At 43.3% G+C, this 16,062-nt stretch overlaps 1 protein-coding gene across 1 annotated transcript in view; it reads right to left on the reverse strand.

The window, feature by feature from the left end:
* The window catches only part of sorbs2a (sorbin and SH3 domain containing 2a), a 47,383-nt gene extending 31,565 nt beyond the window's left edge, over nt 1-15,818 (reverse strand). The window contains exons 1-2 of the mRNA XM_068588849.1: nt 15,260-15,818; nt 9,467-9,667 (exon numbers count right to left, since the gene is read on the reverse strand). The gene's annotated coding sequence lies outside the window, so the exon portion shown is untranslated. The remainder of the gene's footprint in view (nt 1-9,466; nt 9,668-15,259) is intronic.
* Between the last annotated feature and the right edge of the window lie 244 nt (nt 15,819-16,062).

The following is a 16,062-nucleotide window of genomic DNA, read 5'->3' on the forward strand; positions in this document are numbered from 1 at the left end:
CCTAAATGTGCCTATATGTGATGCCCGTCTCTCGCTATATGGAGGCTCTGATTCTTGGAACTGTAAAGCGTGAAACAGACCGCCGCATTCGCCGCTTGAACGCTGTGCACAATGTGTGTCATCACTGGACTTAGTGTGCATGATGTACACCGCGAGTGACAGCCGACAGTGACTGCAGTGGGGATCATACATGTCTGGTATGTAAATACCTGACACACACTCATGGCTGTAGTTGACACACACACACACACACACACACACACACACACACACACACACACACACACACACACACACACACACACACACACACACACACACACACACACACACACACAGCACGACTCTTTCTCTCGATCAGGGATATCAAGTGATTTTAATCCTCGGAAGAGAGCTCCTCGTTTCGCAACAGAGATGGTCACATGACTTTCCGGTGGAATATTATTGTCAAATTACAAATCACCACTCATAATATAGCAGGTGCTTATAATGTATAAACAAACAACATGTTCAGTTACAATAGAGCAGAGCATATACCTAATTTAATGCCTGGGATATTAATCCAAGCATGCAATGTACATACAAGTACAAATTTAGATGTACAAGTACATCTAAAACCAATCAGAATGTCCTTTTTTTCCCCATGTTGAACAGGAAGATGAATAGATGTTTCGGCTGCGTCTCCTTCAGTGGGTGAATCTGTACAAAAGACGTGACACTATTCAATTTTAAGTCCACGTCTGGATTCGTAAGCAGACATTGTGTTTGCATCTCTGTGAGCAGCGATCTCCCCCCGACACATAAAGGCCGTGTGACGATGAAAGCACATACCGCTTGTGCTTGAACTCGAGTTGAATCCTGTCACCACTCTGGGTAGGAAAAAAAAAAACCTGACAATGCATTCATAAGTGATTCTTTTTTGCTTCAACACTATGGCAACTTTTGGGCTTCACATTGACAAGTAAAGTCCTGATAATTGTGGCTATTTTGGAAACGGTATGCCAGTGTATTCTGACATGAATGTGTAAACTGCCTCAGCAGTTGGCTCTGGTGATGAATGCTGCTAGATGCATGGCATAACATTGACACGCATTGGACCATGCTGGAAATTTTAAAAAGGCCTCCACATTAGACGTATGTGTTCTTTCATACCTTCTTAACATTTCACCGGGGTATACGGTATGCGACGCCGCCGGGGGGCCGGCCATAGGCCAATTGTCCCCCAGAGAGAACTGGCAAGTTTATTGTCAACTGTAAAACATCCCTTTAACTATGGCTGTGGTCACACTCGTCTTTTGTCATCACAAATGCGTCTTTTGTCGTCCGATCAAGCCAGGACACTATAAACTCTGCAGCTGAACAGCCAGACCAGCAGTGGACACACATAGGAACATAAATTAATCTAACGGATCTGTTGTATGTATTGTTATCTGTTTTGGTTAAACTCCCGATGTCTTTATCACTGTCGGCCTCAAAACATCTTCATCTTCATGTCAAGGTTGTTTGGTCACCGTATTATTACTTTCGTTACTTTGTCTCCATGCTGACCTTGAGCATTGATTGGTTGGTTCACGTTTAGAACGCTAAGATTTCTTGATGCAAAATGTAGTCTCCACAAACACAAACAGATCTAAAATCCAAAATGTTTTAAACAGACAGGGTTATGCTCTGAATACACTTGTGCTTGAAGCCTTTGCAGGTGGCATGCAAGCTCTCTATACTATAGTATACTAGTATATACTCTATAATAGAGTATATACTAGTAATAGAGTATTATACTCTACGAGCTGTTCACTGCTTTATTTACCGAAACGCCAGAGGGCGTAGAAACAAAATTAACTGTGACGAATCAAAAAGACAAATGTAACCCACGGATATGCTCAGAGAATGAAGGTATGTAACCGGCAAAAAGTGATAAGCCAAGCTCCACCTTGAAAAGGAGGGATTTTAAGTATCTCATATTTATGGACTTTACTCTCTGTGTACAAGCCCTGTGAAGAAAAATAACTTGATGTTAAAGCCCAGCAATGACAGCTAAGTACATTCATATTATAGAGCATTTTTTTCTTTTAATTGTTTAATTAAAACAATTTGGATTAATATTCAACAGATGACAACTTTGCCTTAATAAGTAGTCAATAACCCTTAATGACCCCTTCACAAAATGAATTAACTGTTTATTTTAATAAAGAGGTCATGTGAAGTTGCACTTGGAATAAAATTTGTTTTGTATGCTTCTGTTTTGCCAAAGCAGTGCCGCGAGCCAATGCAAATGTTATGTCCTGAGTTTGTGACAGAAAAATGTTTCACAGCAGCACAGGTGTAACTCGTAGGGACCTCACATCATCCTTTTGTATAAATAAGTAATTAAAAATAAACCTCATCTACCAACGTATAGTTCCAACAACTTTGTGTGAGGGTTTCCAAACACTGGTAACGCGAGACAGGAGGAAACAGTATTACTTGCGGTGCTACATCAAGCCATACATACACTGTGGGATACTTTCAGCCTCTGAAGACCTTACCCTCACCCTCATCCAGAGCAAGCTCGTAAATCTATCTCTGAAAAACACACATACACACACACACACACACACGCACCGGGGTAAATCATGGGTCTGGCGTCGCAGGCAGTCGCCGTCCAAATGATGGTCAGATTATAAACAGGATCATGTTTCTTGGGGACAGATCGGCGGCGACACAGCAGCTGTGGCCGTGGTGTAATGTTATGGCTGCACACTTGAAGGAAAGCCCGCCGGGCTCTACACCTCCAAGTCACTCTCACGATCCGTTCAGGCCTTTTTAAGCTTTTAATCACAAAATGGGCAGCGCTCTCTAAAGCCGGAGATACATCATTAGCAGCTCGTGCATTTTTCAGCGTGCATATCACAGTGTACGGTTTACTAGAGGGGGCACGGCATGTTTCCATTAATACCCGGGCTCCATGCAATGCTTACAAACTGTGGGTACAAGTGGGAACATGCCAAGCACTTGTTATCATGACTAATTTAAATTAAACCCAGAACTCTTCTCTACGTCGAGAGTCGTTTTATCTTGACGCAACAAATGGATAACAAACAACAGTTGTTTTCAATTTCGTTTCCTCGTTTGGCTGGCCAAAGCCGTCGCTATGTTAAGTGTCTTTGCGTTCTTATTTTGCCGCGGTTTATCCGCCGACTGTAATTTCGGCATTGGTGGGCCACTCTGGAGACCAGTGTGTGTGTATAATTACTGAGTGTAATAGCTATGGGACTGCAAATACCCAAGTCAGAGCTATAAGCCACAGAAAGCAATGATGTCCAACACCACAAGCCCGAAAGGTCTCATTAGTCTGTTGAGTGACCTACTGGGACTTATTCGGTTCAACTCAGTGGACTTAAAGGGTTTGAGCTCGGAGTGCTTTTAGAAAACACAAGACACTGTGTTGACTACAGTATGTTAGTAAGCTCATCCTCCATTGTTCTTTTAATTAGAGAAACGATACTATTGATTTGAGCTGATCAGCATTTTTATGAGTTTCAAGAATATTGTTGACCTCGACAAGACTCTTGGAGACACGGGTTCACTATTAAAGACATTAGATAATACGTGGGGAGTCAATCCATATCTGTATTTCTTAAAATGATCTCATAAAATGTGTGCGCAAACGGCAACCAAGATGACAAAGCAAAATTCAATAAATGCCACAAGGGGAGGTTAAAGCATGTTGTGAAATGTCATGCCCTTATTAACAAAAGTAAGGTCACTTGGCTCGGTCCTTACGCTAAAAGAATGTCCTGAAAAACACCAACACGGTGGCAGATGTAAACCAGACAGTGCAATGGAAACACAAAAGGAAGGAAAGTAAAACACAAACAATGTCCTCAAAGAGCACTGGCCGGGAAGCCATTAGTCACTGGCAGTCTGCCTTGGCACCAAAACAAGTGTCTACAAACAAAGATGTCGCCATCGGTCTATGAGAAATTCTCACAATGATAACAATAATAATAATCCATCGAAATGGCATGTTTCATTTTAGAAAGTTATTTATGTGTGCGTGCGCACGCATGTGAGAGAACAGCAGGAGAGAGTGAACGACCATCCGAGATAAGCCGCCTATGGCTACAAGGGTCCTGACCCCTGGGAGTGGTCAATCAGCCTGAGACATACTCACAGGATGTCAGCAGATTAACCTCCTTAGAAAATCTATTTAGAGGCCGAACCAAAAAGTCCTCAGATAGACATTTTATGTTCAGCTGTTCTGTGTACCAATGATTATCAGCTGTTGAAAGCTCGATAAGATATTGAAACATTACAAAATGGCAGAAATATACACCAGGTGCAATATTATAGAAGACATATTTAATCTGTGAGTAGGAGGGGGATAAAGGAGAACAAATCCCTTTAAAACAAGGCAACAGGGCGTCCCTGGAGATCCGACATAAATCTCAGTTAAGACACGGCTGGCCTGAAAGCCAACAGACAGAAAGAGAGAGAGTGACCCCCTCCAAAAAAGGCAGAATCCAGAATTGCTTCATTCCGCGATTCCTGAATTGTAGCCAAGTTATTTTAGTGGTGCATTTTTGTGGCGAAAAGGTTGGGAGCTCAGGGTTGTGGCGAGAGGAAAAAAAGAGAGGCTTGGGAATCAAAATAAGAGTCTCGCCGTCGGTTATATTACTCGTTTTAAGTGGACACTGCGTTTTACAGCTTCAAGTATTTCAAACACTCAAGTATTCATGTTTGACATCAGCCAAACAAGTAAACATTTCAATAATATATCATTCACATGAATTGAAATGGTACCACAGTACAGGAGAAGGGTTACTGCAGAATGGGTTTAGCTGTGCACATTTAAACAATGAACTGAAAGCACATTACATCCATATCCGTGTTCATTTTAATGTTTTGATCACAGGATTATCAAACACTGATTGTCAAGTCTACACGCAGAAGGAACCAGATGTTTTTTTGTAAATAAAAGTGTTCCAACAGCTGCAGCAAAGACAACTTTTTGTCTCTGCTTCCCAAAAGTAAAAAAAATATAATATTGGCTCTATAGCCACTCAACCTACTGAAGCGTAACTATATGGCACAGTGGACCTATTCATGTCAATCATTCAATAATGTGGCTGTTGGAACTTTTTTTTTTTTTTTTAAAAAGGAAGTGGTAACTTCAGATAAAGCCAAGGTCAATATTTCATACACTGCTTGGCACTGTGGGACCGTGTGCATCTGGATTTGTGGAATTTGTGTTTCCATACAAGCAAGGGAAGAAGAAGACGTTATTTTTTGAATGTCATAATCTTGTCATAAAAGCTCATGCTCCCTTGGAAAAGTTAGCAAGAAAACAAACGTCCACCATAATGGTCCCATCAAGTAAATAAAATGAACTAGAAATAAAAATGTGACATGAAGTTCTAATCTACATCAAGGCGTGTTGACTTAAAGCACTGTGTCCAAAATGTGTGTTAAAATATTTAAAATATTTTCCTGCTCATACCATGGTCACATGCCAACAATATATTTTTTTTTGCAAAAGGTTATTAAGAAAAGATTTGAATTTAGAACAGAGAAATACCCAGAGCCCTCCAGTTCAGACAACACTCTCCAGCCACTCAGAAATAGTGTGATATCCTACTAATCCAGGGTATATAACAAAATAAATACAGTTGCTGTAATGCATTTCTACAAAAAATGAGTCTCGTGTTTTACAAAAACATTACAAAAACATTTCTTTGAGACAAATAAATGCTACTCATTGTAAGAAGCAGTCATTCATCAGCTCCATGTAACCACTCCACCGCCACATTGCCGCCGCTAGTTGAACAACCACATCCCACAAAGCCTCCGTTATCAGCCCTGTTAGTTCAACCTTGCCACTCATTAGCAGACCCCCCTCCAGCCGTATGAATGGATATGGGAGGTCAATACGCTGACCCTGCATGCCCACTCGCTGCCCATACTGCTTACAACAGAGGCCCGTGTGTTCTGCAGATTGCATCACAACCCCACTAACGAGCACAGCCACTGGCCTCGGCGCACTAATGCAATTATGCAACACAAACCCCGGCACTGTGAGCCCGGGCCGTGGGGGGAGAAGGATGAATTGGATGTGACAATTCCGTGGGTTTGTTATCTTACCATCTCTCAGAACTAGCGATGCATTCGCTTTATACTGCTGTGGTGCTCACGGAGGAGAAGACAGAGATACAAAAATAAATAAATAGTATGGACGAGCAGGACAAATTAAAAAAAAATGTAGATGAACATGGGAATCACAGAGAAACAAACAAAACACGGACCGAACACTGAAAGAAGACAATATTAGCATGTAGTATTACATAAGCCGTCTGGCTGAAGCCGTCTGGGGACACAGCATCTATCGCGAGTAAACAACACCTCCAGAGCTGCCACGGTTTCATCTCCTCCTCTGCAAGACGCGTACGCCGCATGTGGAGCTCAGTTAATAAAGGATGCGGCACTATCGAAACCCCCGGGCTACAAACGGAGACAACCACAACAAGCTACTGAAAGCCAAGGGTACAATGAAATGAAAGCATGAGCAAATAGAGGGGACGTGGTGTTACAAGGTGCTGAACGCCTGAAGCAATGTTTGAAGATGAAGCTTCTCCTGACAAGACGTTTCGACTGAGCGTTTTAGTAATGAAGCCATTTATTTAAAATGCTACGGGCATGACAGGCTTTATGAGCACTTCCCCCTCTTGAGAGCAGGAACCTACGGGAGGTAAATGCCACGACTGCCTGATGCAAGTGAATATAGGACCCACACTAAGAGGAGTAACTAGCTTAGACAGGTCATACAAGACAGAAAAAAGGTTGTATGACAAATGCTGATCCCAGCATGACGAGTACTCGATGCATGCGGGCTAAGATGATAACTGAATCTGGCACATGTGGTCATTAAGAGGCCTGATGGAGAACGGATATTCAGGAATGCAGAAATTAGCTCCTCCAGACATCACTGGGATAGTAAACACTCTTTTAGAGTGAGGCAACCACACTGCTTATTATTAAATCACTCTTGTGGGGGAATTACTTCTGTGCAAATTACTGCATGACGGCAAAGAAGCTTTGTGGATCATTAAACCCTTCCACGGGAAAGAAATGAGTGGCTGACTATAAATGAAGCCTGAAACACATGTGCAAATTAAATCCAAAGTTTGTTCAGTAAAAACTTTCTTTGCCGTTCTTTGAAAACACTTTCAAATTCGAATGATTAAAACAATCCAAACATTTTGAAAATAGTCATTTGACACAAGATGTACGCTAAAGCGGGAGGGCTATCAGCTGCGGCTAAGATTACATTCCCCCCATACATAGTCTGGATTCCCCAGGCAGGTACCAGTGTTAAGTGTCAAGCATGAAGATAAGAGGAACTTGATTAGCAGGGGCGCTATATTTACAGCCAAAAGGCAAGACCCTTTACCCTCTAAGGTGGTCCAGATCATCGCGAAAGTCCATCTGAGGAATGTGTGTACTGAGTCAGTCTACATATTTCAATGGCGATCTTCGTCATCGCAACAGGAAGTTTAAATTAAGTCGTCAGAGGTTTGACAGTGAGGAATAACATGTATGCATTAGATCAAAAAATGACTTCATTTAATGCGTGGGCTGAATTTCTCTTGTGCTTCTACCGACAGGACATTGAGCTCCAAACGCATGAAGACAGAGCTCTGCTGATGTTTGTGGTAATAAGCAACGCGGCAAGTAATGAATGTGTTTAGTATGTCAGAGAGAATCTCACACTCTCATGAGACTGTAATTCAAGAGCCTTGTGTTTGCTGTTATTTCTGCAAAGGCAAATTTGCCTTTGTCCTTTTGTATCAGCTTTTTAAACAAACAGCTCGTATCAGGAAGGAATGAGGAAGAGGAGGGAAAAACTGAGCGACAGTCACGGCGGAATTAAAGGTTTCAGCTGCTATAGTTTCTCTGTCGTCTTTAATGCCTTTTTTTATTTCTCTTATTTATTTGTACATCATGTGTACGATGAGAGCAATGTGTACTCAGAGTGAAATTACACACACGGCCAATAAAGCTGATTCTGACTTCTGTACAGCTCTCTAAAGCTCCGTGATTTGTAGGAAATGCATTCCTCAAAACATTCCAGTGTATTCAAGTCTTAAATAAATACATCTGTGTTCAAACCCGACCTTATTTTAGTCTCTCTCCAACAGAGTAACTACTTCTTAAACCCGACATCACAGAGTTGTACAGATCCAGCCGAGCAATCAAGGCATCTCTGTCTCAAACAGTGTGGCTTTATTAAACCAAAATGTTTTTAGCGGACCTCCACCGAGTTCTGCAAACACATGAAGTTTCCAGTGAGACTGGAATGAATAATTTATAGTATTATAATGTGACGGTTATCGTAAGGGCAGCCCCGTGACGTTCAGCCTATGGGTGAACAGACAAAGTGCCTCACTGTACGTCAGTCCAGGAGAGAGGGAACCGGCGAGCCCGGGCTGCAGGCCGAGGCTGGGAACCACCCCTAACTGTGTACCCAAGGGGTCAAGGTGACATTCCTCAACACCTCCGAGAGTGGCCTAATGGAGGGATTGGAGCATGGCTTTTGTTGAATGGGAAAGATGAGACCAGGAAAAAGTGTGTAACAAGAGATGGAAGTATGTAAGAAAAGGGGCAGAGGGAAGAAAATGAGATCGCGGGGCCAAATTATGGAAAGGTAAGACGTAAAAAGGGAAAAAGAACAGGAAGTTCTTGGGGACCGATTCCAAAACGTTCTTGACATTTAGATGAACACAATACCAAAATTAAAAGATACAAAATCCACTTCTCTTCCTCTAGGGTTTACGTATAAAACTTTTCAAGCCACAAAACTGTAATTTGCTGATGCTATTTCTGAGGTGGCCTTGGTGGCAACCATTGTTTTATTTGACACCATTTCCCCTGCTCCTTGTCACGAAAGACAAAAGTTGTACTCGCGGCCTATAATTGTGGCATTTGGCAGAACAGATGAATACAATTCCCTTTTGGTGTTATTGGGTTGTAAAATCTATTCCAACCTCTTGAAATTGCAGTCCCTTTCAAAGCATCAATGCGTTCAAAAATATAGACACGTCAACGAAGGAGCAGACTGCTATATATATATATATATATATATATATATATATATATATATATATATATATATATATATATATATATATATATGTGTTTTATTTTCAATTGTTTCATTAAAAAAAGCAATTTTTGAAACTCACTTCCCAAATGATCCATACAGTAAATTAAACATGCGAGTCAATTCATAAGCAAAATCTTCAATCTGGTATATAATACATACTGTAATTTGGCATTAAAATGCACAAAGAGCACATTATTGCCCCATGCCATGCAAACCCTGCAGTTCAGGGTTTTTTTTTGTGACATTTAACCCAAAAAAAGCCTGACCTCTCGACCCGGCAGAGTGCAGGTGCAACGGTCCATCAAGCAGAGGAAACGTAACTCTTACCGTCATAAAACCCAAATAGACTGGAGGCCTGCTAAGAAGAGCCAGGTATAGGTGAGCTGTGAGCCCAGATGCCTTCCCTTTTCCTCCCGCTTTCTCTTCTTATATTTTGATTTGTTTAGATTTTTTGTCTTCCACCCTCCGCTCCGGATAAGTCTCTCCTCCCGGTCAAGCTTTATTCCCAGATCTCACCCCGTTTAATGCCTGGGGAGCACAGAGACAACAGAACGAGGAGAAAGTTAGAGAGCCAAAGAGTGGGAGTGACGGGGGAAAGAGAGTCCCCCGTTTGGGTGAAGCAGTGATCAGATACGGCTATTTTCAGACTAAGGCATGCTCGTCTATGGGACTGGAAAGTTACCCCCCCTCCCGTAGATGGGTGGGGGCTAAGCGACAGGGTTGACTATCTCTATTTTACCACACGCACACATGTTATGCATGCATGCAATACCACACAAGTGCACACAGAGACAGACACACACCCCACATCCGCATACTGTGAAAAAAATAAGAAAACACACACACGAGATGATAGCATAGTTCAATGGCGTGAAATGCGTCAGGTACATAGGTTACGTCTCCCGACACATTCTGCATGGTTCAATGAACCAGGATGCCGACGAGAGTGAGCAGACAGAGAGAGAGCGAGGGGTGTCGCACGGCCATCTCTCCTCTGGGGCTTTTAATGTCACACAGCGAGCCGATGTCGTCATTGCGGGCCGATGTCAAGTGGGCCACTTCCACGCGAAAGAAAACAACTGACAGGAGTGTCAAATTGTTTCTGGCTTGAGATTTTCTATCACTTTCTGACGCTGACATCTTTTGATCGCCTGGGAAGACGACGGTTTGCTCCCAGATGAGCACACGAGCACACACACACACACACATACGCAGACAGACACACACACGGAGCGGCAGACACAGCGACTCTTTCTCTTTTTATCACCGCGTTCAGTCGGTGTGTCATATCAGGCTGTAAATATATGCAGAGTAATTATGTGTCCACTCACCTGTGTCATTAATAATCTTACTGCTGTGTAATTCATATGGGAATGTATATTTGGAAAATGACCACACACGCGCACACACACGGACACACACACACGCAGGCGAAATATATGCAGCAGCGAGGTCAGCCAGAGGCACCTCTAGACCCCAGACTCCCTGCTATTCCCAGAATGATGATGTAACAACTGCTATTAGCATCTCACATTTGGAGCATGGATACCTAAAACCGACCAGCTACTGTGCAACGTGCTATTTAGATCACTCCCACCTCGTTCCTTCACACCCATACTTGACGATAAACAAAACAGGCACAAAAGTCAACATCCAACAAATTTCTGTGCAGTCGGGTTCGGGACGAGTTCAACTCGACAAAGGAAATCCTTTAATGTATGGTAATGTGGCTCCATTAGCAGCTTCTGTCAGTCTACACCTCAAATGGACCAATCAGTGCAAGTGTATCACGAACAATAGACCAAATGCAAAAACAAGAATGATGAATGCCAGCCGAGCCTGAATAAGTGTGTGCCCATGAGAATTAATAACATAATTAACCCATATCTCATATCAGGCTATGCTTCCTCCCCTCCTGCATGCCAATGCATCCTATACTGAAGTCCTGCTTTCAGAGATCAATAAAGGACGTGTTTTTTAATAGTGTCATCAGAGGATTTAGGCGACCTGTTAAAGCCATGGAAATGGGAAAAAATAACTCGTGCTGTTAATAATTTGTCCACCTGAGAGTTGAATATGAAAAATGTCTCACCACGGCAAGGCGGTCGATGACTGCAACAGGACATCTTGCAGTTTGAGATGAATATTGATATTCGAGTGTTATACAACAGCAATAGCCAATTTATATTAATGGGGATTTAGGCTATGAATTTAGAATTAGAGCCTTCAAGTCGAGTCAAACAGGATAATGACAATCATATCTTTAAGTGTGATTTGTACGAGACTCAAAATTGCAGTGAAAAACTTGGCTTGGATAACAACAGACTAACTGGACTACTTGTAAATTGTGTTTGAGAAAATTCCAAGAAAGCTGCAGAATGCGGCTAGTTTCTACTAAATCAGCCATAAAAGCCACCTGAGATCAAATCAGTTTGTATGAGTGGTTCATGCATGAGGCCCAATGAGGGTCAAGTAGTTTGAGCATATAAATCCACACGAATCAAAACATTATAAACTCATGAATGCGCTCGGTCAAGCGTCGACATTTAAACCAAACATGGATGGCCTTAGTTGAGATGCTCTGGATCACCTTTGTCCGCCGTCATCCTGCCTGTGAGGAAGCAGGAATGTAAAGAAATCCAAGCTACACGGTCACATATCCATTAATAAGCAGCGCTCTTGCCACTATGTCCACCAATCACCCGTCAGCGGCACACCACAGCGATCGGTGCGCCTGCAGACGTGATCAAAAAGCAGCTGCCCCCCACCCCCGCACAGAAATGTCTGTTCACGAGCAGAGGCTCACGGAGCTATGGTGAAAAGCTGATAACTGACAGGTGCTAATGATGCAACTTCAGAGCCAGAATCAGGAGCCTAATAAAGTATTGAGTTCACTATTCCAGTTGTTATCCATTCACTTCAGACATTACCCTTTAACCCATGTGACTTCACAAAAGATGACAAGACAACATCTCTATCAACATCCCAGCAACTGATGTGGTTCACAGTTCTGGATCACGTCCCTCGCGTATAAAAACTAAAACGTGACGTTGATAAGCAACTTCTGTCCGGGTTCCCGTGCGAAGGAGTGATTTATGAAAACAATTAAAACGGACGTGACACAGCAGCAGCAGCTTAGGAATGATCTCATTTAAGTACCAGAGCAAACTATTTTTATAGCGGCCGACACACACTCGCACTCAAACACACTGACACTTTGACCTATGAGCAACTCCGGACCACAGTGGGCCGCGTCGACATGGTCTCGCCAGTACAGTTTCAACACCTAATTCATTATCAGCTTCTGCAAGGCCCCGCCATTCCCAGTTAAGTAAGTGGCAGGTTATAAAAAGCAGGAGAGCCGTGAATGTACATTAGTAAGTGTCACTTACTGGAAAACACTTAAACCCGGGAGCAGATTAAAAAAAGGGAAATATATATCCACCAACATATTGCTCAATAGAGACGAAAGAAACGTCCAACGTGCGGCACACGATGCAGCGGAATCTGTGCTCCTGTTTTTTTTTTCTTGATACAGTATTGTAAATACATTTTTTAGATGTGAAGAATATGTAAGCCATTTATGATACATTTCAAACCAGCTAACTATAATCCCAAAAGGTTTAAGGCCTTTGAGGTCAAACAGAAGCATTATCCCCTCCAGTACACAAAACAATTCATACAGTCATTGATTAAAAAAAAAACATCCAACCCACACACCCACACACACTCACCCACACACACCCACCCACACAGGTCACTGCAGTAGCAAAGAGTTGAGGACCTGCGTGCTTTTGGCTACAATGAAGAGAAATTATGAAAAACTCTGTTGTTCAAATTCTGCATGCGTTTCTCCATTAGCCATGATCTGCAAGAACCTGGCAGCAAACACTTGTCAAACATCATGTAAAGCTCAGCATTTTCTTTAGTCTGACTTAAGTTTTCCAACACTTGGCAGAGTGGAAAGAGTCCCTAATGCCTCTGCATTAAGACTCTAATTAGTATAAAGCATGTCTAAATCATTGACCTTTTTTTTTTTTTGCTGCGATAAACTTGTTTTTACTCTGGAGCCCACTGAAATAGATACATTCAAATTCACTGGACAGAAATAGTATTCAGGACATTACAATTCACTGGACAGAAATAGTATTTAGGATATAGTTAAACAAGATAAAGATCGTGGAACTAACCGCCCTGTGGAGATGGTGGATGTCAGAAAGAGTTTTTTATGTATTTTTTTTAGCGCACACAAAAAGAGTGAGCTCTGATGATATCCACTTTCGGCCATATCCACATTTCCGTCTCTTCCACTGAAACATTAACTCACTGTCAACATGTACATTGTCCGGTGCAATGCAAGTGTCAAGTGTAAGGCACGTCAGCTGCTTCCTATTGTGTCCATTCTTAAGTTATTGCAATTAGAGCACTTGACAAAAGTAAGACCTGATTATAGATGGCCATTGAGGAAACTTTTCCCGCGGGCGGTCCCCTATAATCAGTGACACTAAGAACTGGGCAAGCTTTTCAATCGCCACACTTTGAGCCATGACATCAGCCTCTGAAGAAGGGGCAGATGGAGGCGTATAACAAGTGCATGTGCGTGCGATGGAGTGAAATAAAGAGAGCAATAAGCTCAACTATGAGAGTAACCCCCCCCCGCCCCCCTGTTACATTCTGTACTTTGTATCACTGTCTCCTATTCCCTGATGGCCTGCCCTGATCCCCCTTTCCTCCTCCTACTCTCTCTTCCTCTTCCTCTCTCACTCAAACATGCACCCCCCCCCCCCCCCCCCGCCTTTCCCTCCCTCTCCCTACACACACACACACACACACACCCTTGCAGTAACTCTAAACTGGCAGGTGCAACCGAGTTGACGCTAACAGAGACATACTTTCTGGCTCATTGGCCATCAATCAAGTCAAAATGCAATGATCCCCCATTAAGAGTGTATATTTAAGCCTCTATGAGAACCTGTTTATCGGCGTCGCAGCCCCTCACCAGACAGATAGCAGCCAACTGTTGCTTGTCATACTGTGTCCCGCTGTGTCGTTTCCTCTCTCCAAGACGCAAGTATTCAGTCAGAGAAATACATGGAGATACCATCCAGTAATGCCTACAAACACACACAGACACACAGGCCAGGTAGGCTACACTGGGAGTGGTGTGAGGTTCCCGGAGGGATAGTGTTACACTTTGTACATCCTGGACACCTCCCCACTCACCCAGCATTCAATCGGGACTCAGATACCGTCCATTGCTGCTGGCCTTTTTTTCTATGTTTCCTCATTACATCATCCCTTTATATTCGTTTATCAGGCAGCAGCAGAACAAACAAAAAAAAACACACACAAAAGGGGCTGACTACTCCTTCATACTTTTTGTCAGATCTAGAATATGACAGATGTGTCTTAAAATACGACAGAATACCCACTGCTGCAGTACCAGAGGCCCAGTGGTTTTCATCATGTATTAGCAGGTTTGTCATAAAAAGTAACTTAATTACAAAACTCAGTCCTTTTTTTCTTGAGTCTTGATGAAAATAAACCTGCACAATTGACCAAACTAAGATTACGGAATCTTTTTTTTCTTTTTTTTAACACATGCTGCACTGCACTGTTGAGGTGCCAGCAAACAATAGAGATTATCTTGAGCATTTGGGATGTAGGTTAAACATGGATATCCCGATTCATGCGTATTGCCCCCACGCAGCAATGTCTGTTAATGTACAAACCTACTACTAATGCTAAGCAACATCACTACAGCTTAAAATCTTGTGGTTTTGTTGGGGGGTATTTAACATCCTTCCCAGACCTGACCTCATCTTCCTTTTAACGCACTGGAAACAGCCATCACCCTGGAATGCACTTTAGTGGAAGCAGAGGCGACTCACCGCATCCCGGATAAGCCGATTCGTTTGCCCAACACAATTGGGTTTTATGTAATTGCTGCTCGTAACGCACGTTAATACAATAAAAAACTCTAAATTGCCTCCTTATTAAATAGCTCGGTAGTCAGGTCCCGGGTTGGTCTCCGCTGCAGTTTCTAAAAGCGGCGCGGAGGACATAAAGTAGCCCCTCCAACAACAACACATGCCGACACGGTCTATAACGGCAACTCACCTCACAGCCACTGCCGCCTCACTCGGCCGCTTCCGCCACATTTCGCCAGGTAATCGGCCTCTTCCATTTAGCGAAGACCGACCGAAGTCCCTCAACACCGTAAAGGGGACGCAGCCCACGGGTGAGCTGCAGCGGCTCGGCGGGACGAGTGCGAAGCGTCTCCCTGTGATGTGATGAAACCGTACACCTGCTTGTCGCCACGCGCGCACGCGGATGTTGCACCCGGTGTCGGTCAACTCGCTATGAAGGCAACTCCCTCTCTCGCGGGGGTCACCGGGGCTTGGGTAGCAATGCGGTGTGAAGCAGCTTGGTCCCACTGTGTTTCTTCTCGACACAAAACCTCAAAGGAGAAGGTGGTGCGGCGGTGCACGTAGTTACAGCGTGTCTTTTTTTTTTTTTTTCCTACACTACAAGCGACTGCAGTCCCGCGCCGCGTCTATCCATCCAGAAATGGACTGAACCTGCCTCCCGTTTCCGCTTGTATTATTCCTTGAATGATGCTTCTTGCGCAAAATGGCCTCTGTTATTTTCATTCAGCAACAGTCCGCCGCGAGCTTCTCATTGGGTCTTCGCGTAGCCATGGCAACGCCCGCCGTTCAATCAGTGCTCGCGCGACAGAGGACACAAAGTAGCGCCTTGTGTGTGTTTGTGTGTGTGTGTGTGTGTGTGTGTGTGTGTGTGCTCGCGCGCGGCTCGCAGCCATTAAACAGGAAAGTGACACTTTACTTCTCTATCTGCAGGAGAGTTTACGCGGGGCTGCACGCTGTGTAGTAAAGGCTAGAACACGACAATAATACAGTCGG

The sequence above is a fragment of the Clinocottus analis genome, unplaced genomic scaffold, assembly GCF_023055335.1.
Source record: "Clinocottus analis isolate CAN_PGR_092001 unplaced genomic scaffold, fCliAna1.0.p SCAF_22, whole genome shotgun sequence".
NCBI lineage: Eukaryota > Metazoa > Chordata > Actinopteri > Perciformes > Cottidae > Clinocottus > Clinocottus analis.